At 44.7% G+C, this 18,449-nt stretch overlaps 1 protein-coding gene across 1 annotated transcript in view; it reads left to right on the top strand.

Annotated features, from left to right (window-relative positions):
- Positions 1-18,449, top strand: part of LOC119448574 (tachykinin-like peptides receptor 86C) — a 382,544-nt gene that overhangs the window by 226,013 nt on the left and 138,082 nt on the right. The window lies entirely within an intron of this gene.

Here is an 18,449-nt window from a genome sequence, read left to right as displayed (position 1 = left end):
AGTTTTGTTTTTGTCTAGGTTTTCACTCCATTGTACGCCGTAACCGTTCCAGTACCTCTATGTGCATATTGGTAGCCATGTTATCCAGGCAACTACTGCCGCTTTCTTGTTGTAAATCGCGATATGGTAGGAGCGAAAATTGCATGCGGCTTTCTCGCACTTACACACTCAGAATAGCGGCTACTGCCGCTGACAGAGTCGATCAAGCTCCGTACTCACTCGTCCCGACTTCGTCCACTAGAGAGTTCGCAACCCTAGTCGTAATAGAGGGTTGCGGAGTATTTTGACCACCCTGGGCTATAATAAGAGATGATAATCTTTTTCGTTGTTTACGCTGTTAAGAGAATTTCAATTTTGTATTCTAAGATTACAGTTAGTTGTGAATTTTGCGTTGCACCGAGTGCTGACAAAGCGAGTAAATTGAACCATTCCAGACTTTCGTGGTATGATACTTGCAGTTAGACCTGCGCTGAAAGAAAGAGCTAACTCAGGAGAGCTCTGGTTCAGCAGAACGATTTTCGCAGTCTCAAATTCTTGAATTCAGACTGCAAAAATCATAATTGCCGCATTATTTATGTTTAAAATGTTCTATGTTTAATCACTTATGCAAAAAAAGATTGTGTGTGTTTTGACTGGATTACTTAAATAGCAGTGTCTAACGATGGGCGTATAATCTTTTCGTTGATATTTCTGACCAGGAACGTGTGACCGATCCCCTGAGATGTTGATAACTCGTGCATGATTTTCCCTAAACGCTACCTCAGTCAAGAGTATGGAAATACAGCCAATCAATCCGCAAAGCAACGCTCTGCGAAGTTCTGCACGACTCACGATTGCTTCTCTGCAATTTACCAGTCTGCTTAAAATGGGCTCAACCATAATGACGCTGGCATAGAATTCCGCACAACCCAGAACGGTGCGCGAAGCTGTAAGATCACCGCCATGCACCAAGGTTTCACGACGAAGTCAACTGGGCAAAATCTATAGAGCAACGAGTCGCAGCTTATTCAAAGTCTGGTATCCCATATGGCAAACTGCCCACAATCAAAGCATTGGCTTGACAGCGACCATGCACCACGCTAACGTTTGCGTTGCCCACTCTGGTTGGAACTGGCGCCAAAATGCTTTTTGTCACGTCTGAGAGAGCAGCGGAGCAACAAGGGGAAAAGAAGTAAAGGCTGCTCGGCGTCTGCTACCGATTGAACCCGCGTGACTCAGCATAGGAAGTGGAGATTATACTTTCCTTTTACTTGCTCTTCGCCATGCATTAGAGCATTGGAATTCACGGGAATGTGCCGAATCGCGACGGTACTCTCTTAAGTCTCTTCATTGCTTCTTCCGCTAGCGTCTGATTTATGTTGATGCGACACAAGTTTTCTCTGTCGTTTGAAGGTGCACGTAGTTTTTACTGACGCCTACTGCTTCGGTGTCGGCATGATGGATAGTGCCTCGCGCCACTGTTGCGACTGCGACTACATCACAGTGCACATCCTTATCTTGTGCCCTTCTTTTGATAAGTGAAGACAGACTTTGCGTGTCGCTTAAGCCGAGTGGACGACAGAGCGTACTTGACAGAAGAAAAAATATATTGATACCATGGACTCGAGCATCATCCACGCTGAGGGAGACAAAAGAATTTCTGCACATTTTGAAGCCAAGTGAGCTCTTTGGCCGCCTTTGATTGTGCTCTAAACGCTGTTGTTTGTGCAAGAAGACATCGCCTGATATTCCTTCCCTTCGTCCTTTTCCATTCCTTGCCCTTCCAACTGCCTTCGTCTCCAGTGTAGGGTAGCAAATCAAGTGCAACCTGGTTTATCTTCCTGCCTTTCCTTTTTATTCTCTCTCAGTCTTTCTGTGGGCTATCAGCGCTCATTTTTTCGTTTGGTTAGGCGTTTGAGAATCACGTCTTTTGTCGCGTATTTTACAGAAATTTTGCACGAAGCCTAATTATTTCACTCTTGGCCATCAGCAAACTAGGCAAGCCATCAGCATAGAGATGGCATAGATTACGATGGAAAAGAGCTTCTGCGTCTGGAATGTGTGCATAGCGTCAAAGGTAAAGCATTCGCTAGTACTTCGCTAGAGCCTGGGCATGGGCAGGTTCGCTTTTAAACGTTTGCTGAAGCAAACGGGATAATATCCATCTGCGTCGTACGACGCTGTGATGTTAGCTTCTTAACAATTTCGCATCGATCGTCGTATGCCTTTTTCTTCAATATAATTGTATTTAGAAATCTAGAATGTTGTTACTGAGTTTAGAAATCTAAATTTAAGTACGGAATTTATGTAGCGCACACTTACACCGTAGCTTGCAGATAGCATCTCGCCTAGCTCTAACCATACAGTATAGTTTGGAGGTACTCAGTTTATTTTTTGCATTCCGCCTTATTACATAATTAGTCCCAATTAATTATTCAACTTTTCAAATAATATCATTAGATTAAATGTGTACATGAAGTAGCTGTAGAGCAACACGAAAAACTCCCGATACAGCTTGCTGGTGCTTAATACGTGCTACATAGAAGTGTTTTCCCGAGCGCGAAAGATGCCTGCGAATACACGCAAAGTGCCTCGAGCGGCCAGTCGCGCCGCAAGTTTCTGTGTATTCGCGGGCATCTTTCATGCTCGGTAAAACACTTTTATGTAGCACGTAATGAGCAACAGAAAGGTGTATCGGGAGTTTTTCATGTCACTCTACAATTTTGTCATTGACACTTTTTACCTAAATATTTCATTTGAGAAGTTGATTAATTAAGACCAAATTTGTAGTTAGGCGCAATCCAAAAAATAATCGAAATACCTCCAAATGACGGCAAACAACATTACCTTGGTTCTGTCCAGCTACGTGGCGTTTGCATATTTTTAATTCTTGGTGCATGATAGTCGGGACACCCTGTATGTTGTAGGTAATCTTCGGCAAGCGCGAATACGTAGGGCATGCCGATATAGTTCTTGGCTTTGGGCGCGCTGTCTTCCTGCTACTCTTCATCAAGCCAGCGTATTGACAGTGAGTGCTGGCGGTCATCGATGAAACAAAAGTGGCACTTTTTTAACTATTAACTTTTGAGGACCGTTCCAATATCTACATCAGTGGGTGCTCTGACCACGAACGTTATGAGCCGGAATGTTATAGACATATAACAGATCACCTTATATAGTTATCTGTTGACCCCTACAACTCTGCCGGTTCCATTCCAGAATGCAACCAAATAAAAACATTTAGGCTATCTCACACGACATCATCAGCTGCAGCAGAGCTTTTCGCAATATTTTTTTGTGTTACGATGCATAAATTTAGTATAAGAGGGCCGAATATGAGTTATCCAATATGATTAACAGGCAGCTTTATCGTCAATGCATAGTAAGAGCACCAATTCGCTGAACGTTTCTTTAGTTCCCGAAACTATAAAGGAACTCACGAAAGCAAGTGCAGAGAACCACACAACAATAATCCAGTAGATAAGTGGAAACTGCAACATCCCTGAGCATGTCGAAGCGGACGAGATAGCAGGACAAGCGAATGTGAACAGCGTTACGTCGGGAAGTCCTCTAACGCTCGGCGAATTCGGCATACATGATTACAGATTTCAGCCCATGATTGCAAAGCCGACATGATTTCAATAAATTCAATATCTTCATATTTATTTTACAACGACCCTTCGCTTCAATTCGAAATCCTGCGCTGATGGGATGCAAGCAGATCCTCTGAAACGTTGGTTCACCGTCTACGGCTAGACACCGTGTTCAGAAAGCACTTTGTGCACAAGATATTCCGCACTGATATCCCGCAATGCATTTGTGGCTACGTGTGTGAAGATATACATCTTCTTTTAAAATTACTGCGGCACGACGCAGAAAAACAACGTTCTAATGGCACTGGATTAGAGGCCTTTGTGCCTGAAAAATATCCTCCGTACATGGCCAACACATTCATTGAAGAGGCGAACACTAATGCAGATTTCTCGAAGCGAGCGATATCCCCAGTGAATATTGAGTAGAGTGCTCACCATCTATTGTAAGCTCAAAGAATGCGTTTTATTTGGCCTGACCTTGTTCTATTCTGTGACTAACTTCATTTGCCTTTTAAACGAAGCTTTATAGGCTCCCTATAGGAGGTGATGGTGGTGTCACGTAGAAGTGGGCCGATCCTGGTGATAGCGCAGCAAGGGTCCAAGCGCAATGGCACATACCCCTGTCATGTGGGTCCATCCTGTTGATAGTGCAAAAGGGTCCAAGCTCAATTGCACATACCCATGTGGGCTCGGGGTTCTGTAACGCGCCCTTGAACTACCCTTGTCACACATGCGACCCAAAGAGACAAAACCACCAGCCCTTCCCCTGTCGAGAAAATGGGCGTTAGCGAAGCTTTTTGCCCGATTCTAGCGTGAGGGCTTCCGAAGCCCAGGCGTAACGTCAGCGAAGAGCCGCGGACCATGAGCTGCGGGAGCGCGATGTTGAGGCAAACGTCAGCGAAGAGCTGCCGACCCTGAGTTTAGGGCAAACGCAACGGAACGCCTGCGATAGCGTCGTCCTGCCACAAGCTTCGCTTAACCACATGTTCTCGACAAGGGAAGGGCTCTGAATTTTTATTACCTTATTCCGCGTTTTCTTCTATGCCCCGGCTAAAGTGTAGTTATGTCACTGTACTGGGCGTGTCAGTGTTGTTTTTTACTTCACAGTTTTTTCGAGCTGTTTTTAGTGCAGTTATGTAACTTGCCTTAAATACTCAGTGCTTTTATTTACCGCAACTTTGGGAGTAGAATTCGCTGTCCTTTTTCCAAATTTTTCGCCGGTGAGTCTTATATAACGGTGCGACTTATACTGGGTGATTATTTTAAATCTTTACGGTATTTTAAGGGCTACTTGTGATTGATAGCACAATTCTTGACCTCGAGCTGGATAATTCGAAGAGGTGAACCTTAGAGCACGATAAATTCAAACATATATTCAACTAAATAACAAAACGTAACTAATTAAGTTGCTAATTAAATACTTTATGGCACATTTTGCAATCTACGAAGTGTAGCTGGTCAACTTGCAAGACGTCCCCATTTCAAATGAATTTCCAGTTTCGAGACATTATTTCCCAAAGTGTGGGACGAAATACATGGGCGTTGCAGTTGCTTTTGAGCTTCAAAGCATAAAACTGCGTTTCGGAGTGTAACAATACATATTTAAGGCGAGTTTGACGGCGCATATCTCCAAACTGGTGTGATTGTGAAAATTCATTACGTGTTGATAATAAGCCTTGCAATCTCACCGCCTACAATTCGTAAAGTGCTATATGTGCCATAAGCTAGTAAATAAGAATGTAATTCGTGCATTTGTGTAAATTAGTTGACTATGTGTTTCGATATCTCCCGCAAGTAATGTTCACATCTTTGAATAAAATTGAGCACAGGGATTAGGATTATGTTATCTGCAACAGGCGATTTTTAAAAATTCATTAAATCTTGCTCATGACCTCATATATATGCAAAAACTTATGCACGCTAGCACGACATATACATGTTTTTTTCTTCTTCTTCTGTTTTCAAGTACAAAAGACCATGCGTGGAAGTATTTTCAACGAAATTGAGCCTTGGTAGTAGCACATGAGCGCCCGTTGGTACAGATGCCAGCTCCTAGGGTTCGACGTGTAGACAGTGCGGCTAACACCACTGGAACTTAAAGCACTGCGGCTAGAAGTGAAGGTGCCAACATGACATTCGTGATATAGGTGCCTCCGGGATTAAAGGTCACGCTACAGTTTGTTATTAAAGTTTAGTTAAAAGATGAGGTTAAACCCATAGAATTGACGCAATAAAGGGTGCCAGAAAACCAAAGGGCACCACAATTTTTGTCGTTACATTGTGACGCCCGAGGTATACAGATTACAAAAAAGTACGATTTGGTTATCATCATCATATCTATGTATCCCCCCCTCTCTATCTAATGAGTTTATACCATGAAGGTACTGCAAATAAATAAATAAATAAATAAATAAATAAATAAATAAATCAGTTACCCTGCGTCATCGAATATGGCTAGGAGTAGCTTTTACGAAGTACTTTGCTTTCCAATGATGATGATGACGATTATTTATTGGCATCCCCTTTGAAACGGGGAGGCGACAAATAGTCACCTAGCCTACTTGATTTATTGAGGTGTACTATACATGTTCTTTATCTAGCATTTTTGTATACCTCTCATTATTCTTTTTCAAAATGTACCTTGTACCAATACCTATGATTTTAAGAGATCCGGTCGTATCTATCTTTTCCCTGCTTCTTTTTCCACCAGTACTCTAATCGTCTCTTGCTTATCTCTACGGCTGATCTGTTGATGTTTCCTTCCACTTTGAACCCCAACGCTTCTGGGAGTTGCACGTTACCTACAGTTCTCACTGGGTGGATTCCGTCGCATTCCATTAGGATGTGCTCAGTAGTCTCTGCATCTTTACTGCAGCATACACATGCCTCATCTAGTGCCGAATATTTGCTCCCGTATGTTTTCGTCCTTATAGGCAACCGGCTCGAGCCTCAAATAGCAAGGCACTGCCCTTTGTGTTATCGTACAGATTTTCCCTTCTAATTTCTTTCTTCTCATTCTTGTAAATCTCCCTTGTCCTTTTTGTTTCCATTCTTTGCATCCAATTCACGGTGTCTTTTTCTCTCACTTTCTTTCTGAGGACTCCTGGTTGTCTATTTACAGTTTCAATTATTCTGTATTGGGTTGCCAACTTCCTTGACCTCTTCCTCCATTCTGTGTCCACGCTTTTCATGTAGAGATACTTGTGCACGTTAGCTTTACGGATCGATTGGGCCGACGACGCCTCGTGTCATGACTGTGGTAGCGAGGAGACACTTCAACACCTTCTCTGTGACTGTCTTCGCTACAATTTACAGAGACGATCGCTCGCAATCGCGATAGCGCGCTTGGACTAAAGACCTTTATCAGAGGAAACCATTTTAGAATTCCGCCATCACAAGACATCGCAGGGGAGGGCGACGAGAGCTGTGTTGGCAGAATAGGACAAGCGGCTGTAGCCTGAACTGATGTTTACAGGGCTACAAGTGCCAGTGTGCCGTGCAGTGATTGTATGCGGTGACAGAGACTGACTGTGATTGCGTATCTGTGCTCCCTTTCTTTCTGTATCTCTACTTTCCTCTCACTTTACCTCCCCCTTCCCGCTCTCCTCAGCCTAGGGTACCAAACCGGACATTCTTCTCTAGTTAACTTCTCTGCTTTACCGCTTCTGTCTATCTCCCTCTCTCCGGCTTCCGGTCACAATTTCACTTTTGTATGCGCATTTTCTAGCTGGTCGTACTAGTTCAGGCGTGTTGTGATCAAGGTTGCGATTGCTCGTGGGTTCCTTCTGAGCACGCCACGTCGCCGAAGCAATAACAGCAACGTGCATACAACGTCGCATAAAGGTTATTCAGAGATTGACGACACTGGCCCAACAGTACTGCCGGCCAAATTAGCAAAATTTTTTGACAATGTGTCTGAGGACGAGGCCTTCGATCTTCGATGGGCTCGTGTTAAGTGCAATAAATGTTCGTTTCAGTGCCTAAGAGATGTGTTGGTTTAAGTTTTTTTTCTGCTAGAATGAGCGGAATAGTAAAAATTTCGTTTGCGGAAGTGTAGTTCCGTGAAATAGGTAAGTAGGGCATTTCGCCATTAGTGTACAAGCATGCACCGTTTCATTATGCCGACTGAGTTAAAATAGGTACGACTTATAAGTCGCTGCAATTGGCATAACTCGCGGAAAGTGGAAGAATAGTTCTCGACTTATACAAGGGTGCGAATTATAATCCGGAAAATATGATATTTATGTGGCTTAAGATTGAGTGTGCTTGACTTATAAAATTTATATAAGTCGACCTAAAGAAGAAGCTTAAGCTCGGGGGCTGCTACCTAAATACATTGGAAAGGAGAAAACGTTTTCTCATCAACCACTGCACCAAATTTGATGAGGTTTGTTGCATTTAAAGGGAAACCTTAAAATCTAGTGACTGTTGCTAGCGGCGTTTTTATTTGCCCGTTAGTATTTTAACAAAAATTGTTGAAAAATCGCAAATTTTGAGAAAACGAAAGTATCAAATTTATAACTCTGTGACTAGGCAATGAAAAATGATTTAGCAATTCTGTAAATTGAATCTAATAGTACATCTAAAGCAGACAAAATTGATGTAAAAAGATGCCTCTCAATGTTACCACTAAAATGTGGGTATGACGTTTGCAAAACCCTTGTAAACAATATAAATTGATATAGCAACTTTGTCCACTTTGGATGCTTTAACGGATACAGTTTGCAGAACTGCGATTTCCCTTCTTGGTACAGGGCTACGCATTTTCAAAATTCTTGATTCTATTTTTTTCAAACCTACTGATTTCGAAAAATTTCTTTAAAAACATTCAAGCCCTAGGTGAAAATTCTCCTGAAAACAGTCACTAGAGTTTAACTTTCTCCCTCAAATGGAACAAATTTATTTGAAATCGACCCACTGGTTATCTCAGAAACACATTTCTACGTTGTTCATGTATCTGATTAGGGACCATCTCAGTTGAGGCCGAGCTAGAGCTTCCTTTTAAGTTTACTTCAAGTTTAACTGTGCAAGGACATCAGAGGGGACAGAAGAGGGAACAGTTCTCTTCTGTTCCCTCTACTGTCTCCTCTGATTTCCTTGCAAAGTTAATCAAACTTTAAAGCATGTTTTACCAACAAGCTCAAAGTCATGGGGTGCATCTGTGAGGGCGATGCTCGAACTCTAAAGCGCACTCTTCCTGGGTCTCCTACGCTATAGCTTACGTGTACTGAGTGGGGTCGGCAAGACCAACCTCCGTGCCCTCCTGTCTATGCAAGCTCAAGCTCTGCGAATACGTCTTGACCTTTCCAGGTGTGCATCCACGGCAGTAACAATAGCCATCGCGCATGACCACCCCATCAATACGCACATTCAAGTCGACGCTTTAAGGATGCACATCAGGCACTTCGCCCGAGCTCCATCGCATCATCTCGCCTCCCTTCCTACCGCTGGACCTCCTTCAGCAATTAGCAGGATTATCGCCGCCAACAATAGAACTTTACCGTCAAACTTCATGCCTTCAGCACGACCATCTCTACCACTGTGGTGCCTGCATCCAATCCAAGCCCTTCTGTGATTCTGGGTATCAAAAACAAACGGAGATGTGATCATTCACCCTCAAACAAACCTTTCTTTTATTCATAGATGAGAAGCACAGAGAACGCGCCAATTTTTAAATGGACGGTTCTGTCCCTTCCAAAAGTTCAGCTGGAGCAGTAGTGATTCCCGTGATATCTGTCACCATCTAATTCAAGACGTCTCTCATTACATCATCGACGGCTGCAGAACTCGCAGCTGTCCGTGCTGCTCTGGAATTTATTGGTCCCAAATCATCACAGTCGTGGTCCATCTTTTGTGACTCAAAGGCGGCTCTCCAGTGACTGCTCTGCTCTATCAACCACGGACCTAATGTACAATTAGTCGCTTACATCCTACTACTTCACCATTACGCAACCGACAAGGGGCACATCATCTACCAGTGGATACCGGGTCACTGCGGAATTTCGGGAAATCATAGTTCGGATGACGCTGCTCGATCGGCCCACGATGGTGCCCTTGTTATATCAATACCACTGTCGAGAACAGACGCAGCCACAAAGCTTCGCTCCCTCGCACGCGAGCTTAGCAGACTCTGTGGAACACCAGTGAATTCAGCAACGCACGCCTCGACAGATTGGATCCACGTCTGCAATTCAGTTTTCCACCAGGGTTACCACGAGCGGAAGCAACACTTCTGTGCCGCTTGTGGCTCGGCGTCGCATTCACGAACGCCTATTCTTTCCGCATTGGAATGGCCGAGCTCTGGTTACGAAAGCTGTGGCGGCGAGGAGACGATGAAGCACCTCCTCTGTGACTGTCCCCGCTACAATGTGGCAAGAAAAGTGCTAGCGACTGCGTTTGAAAAACTGGACGATCGTCCCTTCACAGAGGAAAAAGTTTCAGGACACTGATCCAGACGGGTTTCGGAACTCAAGGCCTTAAGGGCTCTGCTGAAGTTCTTAAGGGCTTGTGAATTGTGCGACCGACTTTGAACGTAGTAGCGCGTAGGGTCGCGTTATGGTGCGAATTTTTCGTACCTAATTTTTGTAATTTTTCTTCTATCACCTTTTATTCCCTTTAGTCCTTTCCCCAGCCCAGGGTAGCCAGCCGGTACTTACACTGGCTAACCTCCTTGTCTTTCTTTCCCTTTCTTTCTCTCTCTCTCTCTAATCTTACACGCTTCTTAAGTCTGAGTGTGTTTTTATGGGATTTTGCCGTATTGTAGAACTGATTGGATGCAGTTCTATGTAAAAATGAGTAACCAGCGCCAATGAAACGCGCTGACATCTCCTAATGTAATATATTGAGAAAAAAAAAACATTGCAGTAGGTTACAAGTTGTACAAGTTAAAAATAAACGCAATTGTACGCACCGCCGTTGATTTTAGACACTATTAAATTACCCGAGGCTTCACTAAAGCTTCGCTTCACATGTGCGTTTAATCTGCGTATTTTAAAACGAACCCACCACGGACTTTCCTGGTCGTGCCTCATGGGGGCTGCCGCGGTTTTGCCGAAGAGGCAAAACCACAGCAAAAGAAGGACGTCCCCCCCCCTCCGCCCACACACACACACACACATGCACGCGCGCACACACACACACGCACCCGCACACGCACGCACACATGTTTCAGAACTCTTCCTGCATTTAAACAAATCTTCACTGTATGTAGATTCCAACAAAGTGTGTCGAATCTACCGAATTTTCTTTCTTGTCATACAGCTCGTACACTCTGCACTTGCACAAACAACGTTTTTGCACTTCCTTTACCGTTCCCTTTTTTCCCATTGCACGGCACACGGGTTCGAGCAGGTTGCAGCGATATAGGTTCACATGTGTTGACGCTGAGCTCTCTCTACTTTGAAGTCTCGTGCAATCCGGGACGCCCAGCACCCAGCGAACAAGCAGCCCTAAATCTTTTTTTTTCTTTTTTTTTTGCGCAAAGCTCAGTGTTTTAGGCACTGCGAGCGCGCAAAAACGGGGTGATTGTCAAGAAACTGGTCAACGTACACTGCGCCAAACCGAACCCCGCGTGGTTATAGCTGCCTCGCTGCAACCCTCGTAATCACCGGCGGGCAGGCGCAGAACTAGTTTTCCCTCAATTCTTTACTCGCGACACGCCAGGAAAGAACATTTAGCGGGTGTTTATTACAATTAGGCGACGGAAGCCCCCTTTTTTGTATGCACAAAGGCACCATGTAGGCGATAAGCGGGTCGCGAGAGCGGAAAGGCGCGCGAGCGGAAGTAGCACGTCCCGCACGATATTGACCACGGAAGCGTGTCCGCAACTCGTAAATCTGACCGCCCGCAGACTTACTTCGACTACGAACCGAGCGCTCAGAAAGGTTTGCCGCTACTACGCAACCACGTCGCGCGCGCCCAACTCCTTGCATAATGTACCGAATGTACCTGTTCTCTTGTTTTTTATCCAGTTTTCTTTTTTCTCTTTTTTTTCCTTCTGCGGCAATGACTCGTTCAAAGGACGTTGCAGATTAGTATTATTATCTGCAGTAGGGCCGTATTATTTGCATTCGTATCAATTCGTGAGGCGTCCTTACGCTTCTACCACTGTGATGTGCATATATTAGTTCATGTTGCCCAAAGACAAGCTCGGCAGGCGCATCGTTACTGATCTGGTATTCGAGCTGTATATGGACAACAGCACAAACGAGAGGGCAGCATAGTTTTGCTCCTCAGCGGATCACTGCACCGCTATTTTAATATATAGTTCCCTCCTTTGTTTTCTGCCTAGCGTTCTAGCACACCTCGCTGCATACTCCGCCAATATTGTGTTTTATGTTTTTTTAATTATTTTTGTTTCAGCAAGACTACGAAAATTTAATTGTGTGGTTTATGTCCATACCCTTTACCGCGGTCTATGAGGGACACATTTACAGCGAAGCTCTTGGTTTATTTATTTATTTATTTATTTGTTTATTTATTTATTGTATCCTCAAGTCCGAGGTGTTACAGAGGGCAGTGGGTAAAAAAACAGAAAAAAAACATACATAAATAGCTAACAAAGCAGCAAAAGCAGTACGGTTAACACAGCAAAATTGATTAGTTAATTGTATCAAGGAGCGATGTTGTCGGATATGACCGAACGAAACTTTGAGTTGTCCTCGATTGCAACAACTGCGCCGGGAAGGTGGTTCCATTCTTGAGAGGTCCTGGGAATAAATGATTCTTGACAAGTTCTGGTGTGGCGATGAATTATTCCAACCTTATGGCTATGATCAATGCGAGAGGAAATGTAGGTGGGAGATGATATAAGATTATCGTGCAGGTAGGAATTGTGGAAATATAGTTTATGAAATAAAGCAAGGCGAGAGCACTTACGTCGGGCTGAAAGCAGAGGAAGTAGCAAGGAATTTTTCATCGAAGTTACGCTTGAAGTGCGAATATAATTACTACAAATGAAACGCGCAGCATTGTTTTGGATTAGTTCAAGTGATTGAATAAGCGTTTGAAGGTGCGGGTCCCAGATGGATGAGGCGTACTCTATTTTACTGCTCGTAATCGTTTTGTATAAAATTAACTTTAATTACATAGGAGCAGAAAAAAATTTCGGCGAATATAACCTAGCATGCGGTTAGTATTGTTCATTACCTTATCGATGTGCAATGACCAGGAAAGTGTCGAGGTTATGTGGTGGCCTAGGTATTTATAGGATGTTACGGCTACTAGGGAAGTAGTATTAAGATAGTAGTTCGGCGGAGGAATATTGCTGCGAGTTACACGCATACATTTACATTTAGTTACGTTAAGTTGCATTAACCATACGTCACACAAGCAAGAGATAGCGTTAATATCGTCTTTTAGGAACTTGTTATCAGAACTATCTGAGATTTCACGGATGATAACACAGCCATCTGCGAAAAGGTAAGTGCTAGATGAAACATCATTGGGTAAATCGTTAATGTGAATTAAGAAAAGAAGAGGGCCTCGAACTGATTCTTGGGGCACACCAGAGTCTGCGAGGCTAAATGGGGATATATGGTTATTTGACGCAACGTACTGTGACCAATTAAAAAGAAACTTTTCAGGCCATGCAAACAGGTTAGGATCAAGACTAAGTTTAGCAAGTTTAAATATAAGCAATTTATGACACACTTTGTCAAAGGCCTTGGCGAAGTCAAAGAAAACACAGTCAGTGAATGAACCTTTGTCAAGAATAAGATTGAGGCTGTGAGTAAAAGAAAGAAGTTGTGTTTCGCAAGGGGGAGACAAGTTTTTTCGGAAACCATGTTGTGCTTTAGTGAATATTTGAAAACGATCCAGTTCTCATCAACAGTGCGATCATCAAATTGGCTCAAGAAAGGATCAAGAAAGTTAGGTAGCTCAATATTATTATCGTCAAAATTTGCCCTGTCATAGTGATAAACTACTTTTTTTTCAATATCTGGTTTTAACACAGGAGACAATGTGTTGAACGAAAGACCCAGGTGATGGCTTAAGCCCGGCAAGCGCTGTTAGCCTCTAATTGGTCGGCACTTTTCGCAGCGTCCTCAAGGATTAAAAAAAAGAACACCTTCAGACCTTGAAGCGAAAAGTACATAGATTCATTGGTATCATGCAAACATTATATAGCACAGCATTCGTTTCAGTAAAGAACAAGCACAAAAAAGCACCCAAAGCGCCTAATTGACGATGAGGCGCTTCCGCTAACACTGCGAAACACGTAGCGCTCCCCGCATAATTTTCCCGGCAAAGATTACTGTTGTGCTAGCTGCCGCGGCGACGGCAGCTTGTGACGTGGACGTTGGGAGTGGCTTTCACCTAGCCTTTCACATATAAAAGAACCAGCCTAGCAACTGATTTCATTGTTGCAGCACCGCTATGGGTAGGCAACGCATAATTAGGAAACCCGAGGAGCAGCGTGAATACGAGGAGCGGTAAAGGGAAGAGAAACAGCAATACGACAAGCGGCAGCGTGCCGACAAAATTGATGAACGTCGTTCTTAACAGACTCAGCGCAAGCGTCAAGCCAGCAAGGACCCGACTGTTTTTTCTCAAGAGGCTTTAATGTTGACGACTTTAGTGCGACATTCAGGCGACTTTCATGTTGACATTGCGAAACCCGACAAGAAGCACTGGTTCCTGTCGTTCGTCACGGACAACTTTCGACTCGCATGCCACAATGACCCCAATCAACCGACCATGCGGTACAGATCGTGTTTGAAATTGATCTTGGTGACGAATGTAGCGAAAGGTGGTCGCGGAACACATCGCGATGTACCACAGCCACCACGAAAGCGATCGTCGCTACCATTACTCTAAACCATAGAACATTGCATACCGCCTTCAGCAGTTGTAGTGGCGGTTGGCAACAGCTTCGCCGGACATCCACATTCGCAGGGCTGGGATGACGAGTCAGTTATTAATGGAGCTTTCCAGATTATTGTTAATCATGTGGTGTAAGTCAGGTGCAGCTAACACAAACTGCGCGAGGGTTTTTGCGGATTCATCTCATGGCAATGGAGCCGCCGCTTCCAGCAATCGAACCGGCGACCTACTTTCTGCTCAGTAGCAAAATGCCATTGACAGCGGGCAACTGCAGCGGCGAGAAGGCCGTGCAGAAGGACTTTCATCGCATTTGGCTTTTTGTGAAACAAGAATTATCATCTGCTTCAAGTGACGGGCCTGTGCGATACAGTAGCCACAGCTCTCCCTCTCTCTTTCTCTCTGTTTTAGTATCAGCGAATATTTTAGTAGTAGCAGTATCAGCGAATTTTTTATTTATCCGTGTTTTTATCAGAAGTAGCGAAATGGTGCGACGTGAACTGTTATCATGGCACCTTGCGGTAAATCACTGGAACTCAGGAAAGGCGCTGAAAGCTATACGGATGCAAGTGTGTGACGTGTTTCCGTAATTGTGTCGCTTCCCGGTCTTACCTCTTAATGGGATTAGCATTCTTGAGCTACTTCACGTATTTCTTGCTCTTCTACAATGTGGCTATCTAACCATTGTCTCAGACCTCCTCAGTAAAAAAGAAAACATTTAAATTCCCTCCCGTGCTCAGACGAACCATACCCACGCCTCACGGGTTTCTGAAGCACACCATCGCGGCGGTTTATCCAGCTGCGCCATGAATACACTTTTTTTTGTCGTTTACTGCCCCAAGATGATGTCAGTAGCCATAGGGCGAACACTATTTACATTACAATTACATGCACACACGCACAAAAACGTACCTTATGCTAAAGAGTTTCATAAAACTTCAATTTCTTTTCAAACAAGCACAAGCGTCCAGAAGCCCAAGACACTCCGGAGCGGGATCAAAAATTTCGGACGCGATACGCACTTGAGCAGCTTCTTCTGGAAAGACAGACGTTGTCGAGCAAGGTGGCTCAGCATGCCTGTCGGTAATGCGACTCCACTATAATGGGTAAAATCCTAGTAGCATGAAAGGATCATGGCTGGTGTTTTTGAACGTGAGGAAACGGATGCTTTTAGATGTGATGGAAGTATATTTTGATGTTTTGCTTTAGAATATCCAGCATACAAAATGCGTCAAAACAAATAACAATATAGTGTTCCATATATTCCCACGTTGTTTGGAAAGTCTGCAATATGTATTCCAGTGCACATACACTCCTTCTTCATGAAGCCACGATTGGAATTACCGGCAAGACAAGTAGTGAAAGCTTAAAGAAACACCTTTTCGCTGCTGGTGAAATTTTGACCAAATAAAGACAAACGTGGCATTTGGTACATGGCTTCAGGAAAAAAAGTTATTCAGAACTATCTAAGAGTCAAAGTTGGAGCACAGGAGCTCCAAAGGAACCCGGTTGGGTTTCCATTGTAGCAATTGCTACATTTGGGTGGATGTCTCAGTTTCCCTTTAATTAGGCGCTCCGAATACTTGTCGCGACTGGATAGGACTCCACGGTTCGATACATGCAAACTGTGACCTGGGCACCGGCCATGAGGGCGTCACCGGGAACCTGCATGCGGACGAGGCGGCTCGAGGCTTTAGAAATTACCGTGCCACCCCAGACTCTGTAATAGAGGACCCTACACCCCTAGACTCTTGCTTTGCAACAATTCTGAAATACTTCAGAGAAAATAGAAAGATCTATCCACCCCCGCACGGTAAACACAGCGCTGTGGAGGCAACCGTGTTGCGAAGATTACAGGCGAACACCTAGATAAATTTGCACACACTCCACCTGATGTACCCCACGGCATACAGAGACATATGCCCTTGGTGTGGAGTTACACCAACACTCTTTCGCATCACGTGGGAGTGTGCAGAACACGGAGAAGAACACGAAACAAACGGCACATGGAACGAATGGGAGACGCTGCTGTCTAGCCCGGCCCTGGAAGATCAGCTACGACTGATCCAACGAGCTGAGCGGATGTCCCGTGCTAGTGGGGCCTTGGAATAGGGGCACCACCCTGCTGGACAAACTTCGTCTTTAAGCCCCTAGCCCCTCTGAGGACTAGGGTAGGAGCCTGTCCGGTTTCTGAATATAATAAAATTTTACTACTACTACTAATACTATTCAGAAGTGTGGCATTTAGCGACGTTCCATTGAAACAGACAGATGTGATTCTGGCTTTTAAAAATAAGACGCTGTAGCCAATTTTCATTAAGCATCCCCATGACAGCCTTATGCGCTGGGTATATGTGCCACTCTTCAAAGAACCTCTCTCACGCCAACTTTGGTCACTGCGTATGTGCCACTGGGTATGCGGCCACGGAGGGAACAATTCTCAGCGTTCGCACGTCTGGCGCGCCATGCAATTCGGAGGCCACGCACGGGCCTCGCGGCGGCGCCGCTAGATGGCGTAGCGTGTCTATAAAATGGCAACCAAGTGCAGGATAATCGAAACTGTAAATATACAACCAGGGGTCATCAGAAAGAAAGTGAGAGAAATAGAGACCGTGAATTGGATGCAAAGAATGGAAACGAAAAGGACAATGGAGATTTACAAGAATGAGAAGAAAGAAATTAGAAGGGAAAATCTGTACAATAACACAAAGGGCAGTGCCTTGCTATTTGAGGCTCGAGCCGGTTGCCTAAGGACGAAAACATATCGGAACAAATATTCGGAACTAGATGAGACATGTGTATGCTGCAGTAAAGATCCAGAGACCACTCAGCACATCCTAATGGAATGCGACGGGATCCACCCAGCGAGAACCGTAGGTAACGTGCAACTCCCAGAAGCGCTTGGGTTTAAAGTGGAAGGAAACATAAACAGATCAGCCGTAGAGATCAGCAAGAGACGATTAGAGTACTGGTGGAAAAAAAGCAGGGAAAAGATGGATACGACCTGATCTCTTAAAATCATAGGCAGCGGTACAAGCTAAATTTTTGAAAAAGGTATACAAAAATGCTAGATAAAGAACATGTGTAGTATACCTGATTAAATCAAGCAGGCTAGGTGACTATTTGTCGCCACCCCGTTTCAAAGGGGATGCCAATAAATCATCATCATCATCATCATCATGAAGCGTGAGAGAAGTGCCGAGCTGAAATACATGGCTCATACGCACCGGTGCACCACTGAAGCGATCTCAGAGGCCACGCAAAGGACTTCGCGGTAACTTCGCGGTGGCGGCCCTTGATGGCGCAAAGTGTTCAGACGGAAACGCGAGAGTACCGCTGTGGTACACGCGTGACGCGTTTCCGCGGTTGCTTCAATGCTAATCGCATCGCCATAGAAATTTTATCGTGAGATGGATACTGCCGAAATGTTTCTTGCCGCACTTCGTACGTCAAGCTACTCTTCTATCCCGAACTTTGACAAACTTGCCTAGATTGCTATTCTCGTGTACGCAGGGGGCGAACCGGGTAAGGTTGACACAGATTTCTAAAGTGCGAAAGTTATGTGCGTCGTGCGCGTTCGCCTGCCTTCGCTCGGGAGTGATATTTCACACAGCAATGACATGCGTGTTATAGTTAAACGCGCAGCCATTCGATTTCTTCACCAAGCGCCTTGGTGTGATGCTGTTACACGCGGCGACGCCGCGCGCTTTGTGACGCTTTTAACGACCATTCATGCTTACGCGTTCCGTATAGCATCGACTGGCGCAACGCCGTGCTTTAGCCGGCGCCATAGGACTAGAAGACGAAGCTAGATATAAGAAATAGAAAAACAGCGTGTCATACAGAAACTGTCCTTTTGACGAGTTTCGTTGCACGCTTCGAACGTTACGGCGTCGTAAAATAGCCTCGCCGTCGCTTACGCCACTTGGACAAGCGTTCGGGGGGAGGGGGGTGGGGCGTTGCCAACGCGCGTTAAGTCATTTTGCACGCGCGAGAAAGTTTCCTCCGCCCAATTTTGCGTGAACGCTCCCACAACGGTCATCGCACTTTGCCCCT

This window comes from Dermacentor silvarum, chromosome 1 (genome assembly GCF_013339745.2).
Source record: "Dermacentor silvarum isolate Dsil-2018 chromosome 1, BIME_Dsil_1.4, whole genome shotgun sequence".
Classification (NCBI taxonomy): Eukaryota; Metazoa; Arthropoda; class Arachnida; order Ixodida; family Ixodidae; genus Dermacentor; species Dermacentor silvarum.
This window is presented reverse-complemented; position numbering and strand designations above follow the sequence as displayed.